Raw genomic sequence first — 9,903 nt, 5'->3', positions numbered from 1 at the left:
ACTTAACATAATCAAGCAATGAATGCAAAGTAAAGCTGGTAAATCTACAATGGAATAAACAAAAATGATATTAATTAAGACTGCAAGGTGTAACAGGGTGCAGCACCTTATGTTCTGTTGAGTTCTCGAGACGACTGCCAGTGTGTACCGCCTGCCTGTTTGACGGCAACTGGCGCAGCAACGGTGTATTCCTGGTAGCGGCTACCCGTTGCGCAGCCGCTGACAACGGCAATTCCGCAACTCTCCGATATTTCTTTGCGTACACGTACCATTCAGCATTCTGAAGTTAAGGCTTTTCTGTTATAACTCTAATAACGGAACAAAGTGGCGCAAAGATTCTTCCACGGAATATGCAGGTAGGGTTAGATATACAGTAAGACTTCGACAATCCAGCCTGCTCGGGAATTTGTCAGTGACATATCACAAAATATGCCAACGCCCTTGCCGCAGAGGTAACACCGGTTCCCGTCAGATCACCGAAGTTAAGCTCTGTTTGGCTGGGCTAGCACTTGTATGGGTGACCATCCGGTCTGCCGAGCGCTGTTGGCAAGTGGTGTGAACTCAACCCTTGTGAGGCAAACTGAGGAGCTACTTGATTGAGAAGTAGCGGCTCCGGTCTCGGAAACTGACATACGGCAGGGACAGCGGTGCGCTGACCACATGCACCTCCATATCTGCATCCAGTGACGCCTGTGGGCTGATGATCACACGGCGGCCTGTCGGTACCGTTGGGCCTTTCAACGCCTATTCGGGAGGTTTTAAGTTTTAGTTTTATAGAATCAAATATGTTGGATTATCAAGGTCATTTTTTAAAAACCTGGTTTAAAAAAAGGAATAAAAGCTGTTTTAACGCACAAAAACAAGTAACTTATTTATTAAAGACAACAGGACAGATTACAGTATAAAAAATTAAAAGTTTGTATTAATAATCCGTATAAACAATACATATACTGTACTGCTCCATTAAATCAGTTTAACGCTCGAAGTTTTAGAAAATATCAAATACATAAATAATACTTTGTACGAAAATTACGAAATAAAATAAGCACCATTGATTTGAAGAGATCAACAAGAAGATAATTCATAAAAATTCTTACAAAAAAATTGTTGCAGTTTAACTGGAATCACTGTCTTTAGAGACAGTACAGATATGTGGCGTTGCCAAGGGCATGGAAGCTTTCGGACTGGTGTCTACGACTGATGGTTTATCTGAAAATTTATTTTCTGCGCTCTGGAACAGTGCAGAAATACTAACTGGTCTTTTGTATTAAGCTCCGCTTTGACAAACATTGTTTCTTATAATGTGAAAATTCATAACTTCAGAAGCGTTATATTGTTGGTTACTCTCAGCGATTTTCGCAAACGTGTTTGAGGCTCCTGAAGCCTCAGCCCAAGATATGTGACTTTTAGGAGTTCCTTCTTCATCATGCCCAATTTCAGGTGCCTTGTGTGGGTCGAAAACACATTTTAATAATATATTCTCAGTCAGTTGTTCTTCGATAGCTAAATTTCTGACACTGTTGATCCGTTCGTCAGCTACCTCTGCTGAAAATGCACTCAGTTCATTAGTGGATGCAGAGTTTAGCACTCGTACAATTTCAGAGGGATTAGTTGTCGACTCGACGCCACTTACATCACTTTTCATCTCGGCTGAGTCAGGCGACAGTTGTTACTTACGAGGCGCCGTGCCGAGCGACTTTCACAGTCGAGTCACATTAAAGTGACCATCGCTTAAGTTCGACGTCAACGTGCAATGGCCACCCACAGATGGCAGGTGGTAGCACCAGCAATGAAGGGTATATAAAGCGTGTTTTGCGGACGGGGAAAAAACAGTGTAGTCGTTGCCGTAATGCGGATACGGAGTAATTCATCTAATATCCCAAAGGGCATGATCACTGGCTTTCTGACCAAGGATGGAAGCACTTCCGAAGCGGCTAAGTTCGTAAACAGTGTATCGTGCAAGGCAAAATGACGCTATCCAAAATCGGCGCCGAGACAACTGCGGTACATCACCGATCATAGATGAAAGTGGTGAAGGACGGCTGCGGAGATGTGTACGGGCGAATAGTGTTTGAGCAACTGACCGCCTAGATGAACCAAGGGGCTAGCAGCAGTGTCTCCCCAACGACCGTTCATCGAACATAGCTGTGTATGGGCTGTAGGCGCCTGGTTCACGCACCAATGCGGAGTGCTGATCATCGGCAACGTAGGCTGGAATTTGCTCGCCAACACTGCAGCTGGACGTCCACTGAGTGGCGACAGGTGGTCTTTCCAGATGAATCATGCTTCACGCTTCATCGTTGGCGTGTGGGGCGTGAAATGTCTGAAAGCAAAGGCACTGCAACAATCGTCGGAAGGATCTAAGCCTGTAGGCAGACATTCCCTTAGAGATCGCGTAATACTGGAAATGACAATGTATCAACACAAGTATCCATCTATCCTTCTAGACCCTGTCCACTCCTACGTGCAGCTTGTTCTCCCTGCTAGCAGGTCAATGCAAAGTGTAAGAGCGCGTAGTGTACGTGCATGGTTCGAAGAACATCGGGATGAGTTTACCGTACTCTCCTAACCACAAAATTCCCATAATTTAAACCCAGTCTATAATAAGTGGGATCACGTCGATCGGGCTGTACGCTCCATGGATCCTCAGCCGAGAAAGCTAGCGCAGCTGCACACGGCATTGGAGTTGGCAGGGCTCCACATTCCTGTTGGTACCTTCCAGAACCTCACTGATTCTCTTCCTTCAAATTTCGGCCAGCAAACGGTGGGTATTGAGGCTCCTGACAGATGTTCGCATTAATGTGACTAGACAATGTGCAGTTGTCTCGAAGGCGTGAGACTGTACTGCCAACCACGCCGAGCTAAAAGTATGGGAAAATTTATTTTGCGCGCCCCGCTATCGCGTTTGCTGGAATATCTAACAGTTGTTTCCAAATACCTATCCTACCTTCGACATTTAGCATTTAATTCACCGGTTCCTTCGTAGAAACCACGGCCATAGCCATCTACTTACCTATACGACGTGAACAGGTACCATGTCCTTAAAAACACCGCCGTAAATAGGATGTTATGCTCATTCCGTAGTTTTTGCTGATAAAAGAGGCAATCTAATTATCTTTGGACCTCACGGAACTTTCGTTAGTCGTGTAATAATTTGCGATATTTCAAATTTCTCATCGTGATAGGTAGCTAACACTTTTCCAAGCCTCAGATCGATTGTCAGTTTCTTCACTACCACTGTTTAGACCACGGCGTACATTTACGTCTACAATCCGAAAGTCGTCGTACAGCGTGTACAGCGTGTGGTATAGGATACTTCTGACAGCGCAATCGTTTCCTCCTATTCCTGGTCGGTTAGTAAATGGTGCGTGGGAAGAGCGGCTGTTGTCAAGCCCTCTTCTTCCTCTAATTTACTTGTCTTGTCGGTACGCAAAAGGTATGTGGGATCAAGTAATTAGTTTCCGGTCTCTTCTTGGAACGTACGTTGTCGGAATATTAATAGTAAACCTCTGCGCGACACACAACGTCTTTCCCATAGCGTCTGCCACTGGAGTTTGCTGAGTATTTCTATGTTGGTCTCGTCCTTACTAAACGAACTTGTGACGAAATGCGGCGCTCTTGGTTTTATCTCCTCTATCTCTCCCATGAAATCAGACTGGTAACGGTCCCAGTCGGACCATGAATGCTCAAAAGGAATGTTTTGTAAAGTTCGATGAGAATTATCCAAAAATCGTCGAACGAGTGTTTTGTGGGCCACTCCTTTCGCAGATGAATTACATTTCTTTAATATTCCCTCAATGAACCTCAACCTGGCGTCTACGTTTCCCACTGTACTGCAACTGAACAATAGGGAACATCTCCGCTTATTTACACGCACAATACGTAACCCTTTTTTTTACGTTCAGAGTGAACTGCCAATCCTTGCAGCAGTCATAATTCTGGTTTGGTATTCATTATTTCGTACTTTGCTCACTAATGGACATGAATAAGCTTACTGCCTTCAGCAGGTGCTATGAGTAGCTATTTTGCTGCATGTCCCACTTTTATAGTTTAATACAATGAATAACTTTCTGTAAGTAATACCAAGCTAGGAAACAAATAAATTTGAAGTACATGGAACGTGTAGGAGCCTGAACATGATTAGGTTCAACGAAAGTGAATGAAGCTGGAGCAAAAGTTATATAAAAGAAACTAAAGAATTCATTCAGATAACGTTCACCAACACAGGAATAATGCTGTAATCATTCTACTTCGCACGAAAGGAGAAAGACAGGGCATAAAAATTATAAAGCTGTCAGCTTCCTATCTGCAATGTAGAATTATTCGCTAAAATCATTGCCGACTGCACATAAACGCACTGAACTTTAATCAACTAAAGGAACAAGCCGGCTACAGCAAAATGGATTACCTGCAGGCCATAAATATCGTTTGGTCTGGTATTTACAGATTTTGATAAGATTTTTGACTCAGTTTGATCAAAATCTACAGTGATAACCACTGAGAAACAATATACTGACTTAACATATTTTCGTGTAGTGAAGGATATATACGTTAGTTCTTCTCATTCATCAGGATACTGAACAATTGAAAACAAAGAAAAGTTAGAGAAGTATGTTTCATAACACCAGCGGTATTCTCTGCAGTCATAGACGAAACTTTCAGAGCCTTAAACTGGGATGCAGAGGAAGAATATGTATTTACATCAAGTACCAGAATGCTAAAGATACGTACTGTCTGGCTCCAGTCCTGGTAAATTTCAAACAAAACAAAGTAATTTTGAATGTAACGTTGAATAAGAGCTACAATAAGATTATAGTAATTTACACACAATTTATCTACAAAAATGTAGTATAATTAACAGTGTAGTCATAGAACAAATTAATGTTTTTTTCCATAGTTAGGAGAGTTGATGATGGATTGGAGGGAAAAGTAATTAAACAGAAGACTGAAATTGGTTTCGACTGCTTCTGGTACACGAAATGGAGTTGTAAAAATTAACTTAAGATGCACGTGAAATAAATTATGCCAATCAGTGTCTATTACCAGTTCTGAGTTAAAATTGCTGGACATTGTTTTTCCAACCGAAAATCATTCAGAAAATATGTTTTGACTCAGAGACAAACTGAACGCGTCTAGCTGACGACTGTGGAGCAACAAAAAGTCCAAGTGATGCTTTTGTTCAGCAGTGTATCTCAGATGGGGGATGATGATGAAGTCGTCGACAAAGACGACTTCCTGGGTAGTGTGTGCTGCCGTTAGGACCATCCGTGAAACTTTTAAGTACATTCAGACTCATAGACGTCAGTGTGCCGAGAGTGACATGTCTCCATTTCCTTAAAAATCGCAGGACAGATTAGGAGCTATTTCTCGACTACTTCTTTGGTCATTTTTAGTGGTCTGATGAACTTATGTAACAGGGAATTTAATGCCCTGAAATTTGTTTAAAGGATGGCTCGTATGTTAGGACCTTGTCTGCCAGATATGAGCACATGGCCATCCGACATACACAGGTCATGCAAGTAACTGACTTAGTTTGTCTAATGACCTGGTGGACAATTTAATGCCTACCAGGAGAACTTTGATTACAGCTTGCTCTACCGGTTCACCTAGCCGTTGGCGGTTCCTACATTACGGGGTCTTCTGGCGTGCTCCAGTTGCAGTGAAAGGAACAAGTGGTTTGACGACGCGGTCACAAGACACCGCACGTATTGCGTTCTCCTAAGCCTAGAACGGACAGTCTATTGACCGCAGAATGTGGATTAAGGGCACACCAAAGAAAGACCAGAGTAATAGCCGGTACCAGAAACGCGATGAGTGATAAACTTAAGAACAAACTGAGGGACCACGAAGTAAACGATGTGAAAGAATTCTGGTGCCATAGAACAAAACAACGCACAACAAGATAATACGGTGTGTATAACAAGCAGACTCTCACGTCAAAGAGGGCATCTCTGACCAAGACAAGTCTACCGGAATCAAACATGGAACTTACTTTGAGGAAGACATTTCCGAGATGTACGTCTGGAGTATAGCATCGTGTGGAAGTGAATCATGAAGTCAGGGAAAACCTGAAAAGAAAACACTTGTTCCCTTTGGGATTCGGTCCTACACAACTATGCTGAAAATTAGGCGGATTTTTATGATATGAAGACTCGTAGAATCTTCGACGAGACCAACATACAAAAAACACTGAGTCCATGAAGGAACAGAATGCTACATATAAGAGATCAGGAAGTAACTTACATTGTATTGCAATGAGAACTGTAGTAGATATACTGAATGTGCAGACAGAATTGGGTTATATTCAAAAGTAGACGAAAACTTAATTGTGAGTAATACAACAAGACTCAAAAGTTAGGAGGAGAAAAGAGGAAGTCGTGGCGGGCTGCACCAGATCACTCAGCTACATCACGACAAAAATTTAATAAACAAATATAATAACTACTCGTCTTCGGAATCTGAAGACTGAGTCATTTCAGCTCATATCACAATTTATTAGTAGGCTAAAGACGGCTACAGTGACTAGGGCGGCTAAAGAAGCCATCTCATTTGATGCTCTTGGAGACTGCTCCAACCCAGTAGCCAACATTTAAAATTATTCAAAGGGGCTCCTTTTATTTCGTCAGTGAAAAATTTTGTTTTCTCTACTTCTAGTCCCAAAGTGGCAAATTCGTTTGTATGTTTGCAGAATGAAATTTTCACTCTGCAGCGGAGTGTGTGCTGATATGAAACTTCCTGGCAGATTAAAACTGTATGCCGGACCGAGACTCGAACTCGGCACCATTGCCTTTCGCGGGCAAGTGCTCTACCATCTGAGCGACGATAAAACAAACAACCAGAGAAATAACATACAGCTAGAGTCTACGCCTGTCTCTCATGTCCTACTATCAACATATCATTGCAACGTAATTACTTACTATCTCCAGCATGAATACCTGATGGGAATAAATTTGCATAGGACTGAGTTATCAGGTGCGGTAACGTGAGAGAAATTACGAGCTTGAACAACGGGCAAGAATCACTTGTTCAAATATGCTTGTTACTCAGGGATAGAGCTCAGTTCTTAGTGTAAAACAATGCATATTTCAAGAGAAGAACGTGCTCATTACCTACACGAAAGTGGTCTAGCTATTCGTTTCAAAACCATGGCACACAGGATTGATACGTTAGGGAGGAAAACGCATAGCTAAGAGGGGTAAGGTCCATCTGCATGCGTTCTAATGACACCCATGCTGTACAGGCAGAGATGTGTTGCTACGCTTTCTCTCGAACATGCGTGCAGGGCAAGTACTGTGCTAGGCTAGTTTTGGCAGGAAGAGTGATCATTTATTCTCATACTATATTACGGATTACTTGGAAGCCAAGCAGATATAAATACACAACACAGAACAGCATATAAATAGTAATGGCATCCTAATAAAACTTCACACACCCACATGAGTAATGTCTAACTTGAAATAACTCAAGGACGATGTTAGCACCTTCTTCAACCAGTCACTTAACATGGGAGTTCATGGAAGACAATGGGCTGATCTGTTCTCACCATGGATTCGTCCTCGGTATTAACAAAAGTATCACACGATCACACGCATTGCCTATCACGAAAATCTACAAAAACGGTTAGGGTACATTGACTGTGCAGTCGCCACCACGTGAGTGAATGAAAGTCAATGTCAAATTCTGTACTCATCATTTGGGAATCTTTCTTGGGTCATAACCAAATTTTCATACGTAGCACATGCAACACCAAGCTTTAACTGGTTTTGATGGGTATTGTTCGTTGTCCGTACAGCAACACCCACGTGGGTGCGCGAAGCCAAAGAACGCACAAAACATATCAAACAGAACCAATTAACTTCACGCGCAAAAATACATGTACGGAAACCTGAGCTGAAATACTAATATTACGGCCTCTGCTCTTTTGTTGAGTGGTTGCGACAACGTGGCTACCTAATGAACAAAGGCGTAAGGTCCAGCTCAAAAAAAAATGTTAACAACATTTTACGAAATAATGAAGGAAATGAATAGGTCAAAAGCACACAGTGCTGTAAAGTCAGCGTACACTAAATGTGGTAAAGGCGCCATATCATTACACACACATGGTTGGTTTAACATGAGCACAAACGGCCCGTTATAAAATTAAGTCCAAGCCACTGAATTTACGTGAAAAATTACTTAAAAAAGAAGCTCGCAGTATTACCCTAAGTGAAACACACCTGAAAAAGAACCGTTTAGTAAGCTCAATTATGATGTACACCCTTCTGATACTTCACCATTCAGTCCGAATGAGACGATCACAGAGTCCTTCCATTCCCTTTCCAAGGCGGAATCTGAATGCTGAAAATGGCAGAGAGCCGCCAAAGTGTCTCTTTGAGCTACGCAGAAGGGCTGGTGAGGAGGCCCTATCAACCCTGCAGCCAATGCAGACTTAACACTCTCCACTAGATATGGACGCATCTCTGAACTGCCATTGCTTTTCTCACGAAACTACAAAAAAAAAATCACACACATCAGCAACATATTAGGGAAATAGAAAAACGGACGTGCACTAGAAAATAAAGTAAAAAAGTTGTGTCCAGCCGTTCTCCAGAGGCTCTCGGTACCTGTATAGATTACAAACGTGATCACTGTGTCATTTACACTAAAAACAAGGTGTACTATGAGTGAAATTAATGGGATGGTATTAACCATGGAAGTATAATACGGGTAAGTAGCACCACAGACTGATGCTATATGTTGCTTTCAAGCCGCCCCCGCCATGTTAGACGGCCCAAAACATAAGCAGACATTTGCTTCTTGTTCCTAACTTCTATCGTGTGCACGGAATAGTTGCTTTAAACACAGAATATTACAGAGCATTCGTGAACAACACAGATTTAGGAAGGCATTTTCAGACGTCTTTCTGGTCTTAAGTGTGTGTTTGATTCAGTAATAAGGCGCATATCGCGTCGTTCTTGTTATAACTCGATTAGGATAGGACAACGTTAATGTCATATTACACAGATGCCAAAACTTACGTTTGTGACTCACAGTATCTTAAAGGATGAATGAATGAGATATTTTGTGGATCTCAGTTCTGTCTTCCTTTTCTAACATGAGGAATTTTCATCTGCTGCAGTAATGTGACAGTGGACAATTCTTGAGCACCATCGTGAATACAGTAACTGACACGTTCTTGTTTAGTTTTTACTGTTAGCTTATACTCTATGAACTTTTCCAGTAGTGTAATGCTATTTTTCAGATCCCTTTCTGTATGTATCTCACTTGCGAAACACTTACTCGATCTCACGTGAAACAACGCCCTTGTTATCAAAAATCTGCCGAAAGCCAAGATGTTGGCCATCATAGATGTTTTATAAGCCTATAAATGTAGCTAAACCATCTTTACCATAGGAACGGCTAACTAAAAAAAATTTACATAAGACCTTTCATCTTTGACCATTATCATGATACAATTAATCTTCATTAGACAATTACACATAGAAGCATATATAACAAAATTTCATAAATCATAGGCTTGTAACTCTTCAGGCTTTCCCGGCGATCTAATGACATCTTGGGTTGTCGGGTGTTCTGCTGGATATCAGCGTCGTACTTGCACGATATTTCGGTCACGTAGCTCGTGACCTTCACCAGGTGCGACCTGAGACTGCTCATTAAGTGGACCTGGTCCAGTATTTATGCCTATGGCCTTCCCCCTCCACTAACGGCTGCAGGCGCTTCCTCTGTGGTCCGCGCCCATTCCCTGCGACCTGCTGGAGCGTTGCTGCTCCGTTTTCCGTCCGCTGAGGTTCTAGGTGTTACCTCTGCGGTCCGCGCCCACCAAACCCCCTCCTGGGGGTTTCATCTACGGTCTGGGGTACCAAGCGTTCCCCCTGCGGTCCGCGCCCGCTCACCACGACC

At 42.5% G+C, this 9,903-nt stretch overlaps 1 pseudogene; it reads left to right on the top strand.

Annotated features, from left to right (window-relative positions):
• Positions 1 to 431: 431 nt before the first annotated feature.
• Positions 432 to 549, top strand: LOC124607613 (annotated as a pseudogene).
• Positions 550 to 9,903: the final 9,354 nt, after the last annotated feature.

Source organism: Schistocerca americana, chromosome 3, assembly GCF_021461395.2.
Source record: "Schistocerca americana isolate TAMUIC-IGC-003095 chromosome 3, iqSchAmer2.1, whole genome shotgun sequence".
Taxonomy (NCBI): Eukaryota; Metazoa; Arthropoda; class Insecta; order Orthoptera; family Acrididae; genus Schistocerca; species Schistocerca americana.
Note: the sequence above shows the minus strand (reverse complement) of the source record. Positions and strands in the feature narration are given on the sequence as shown.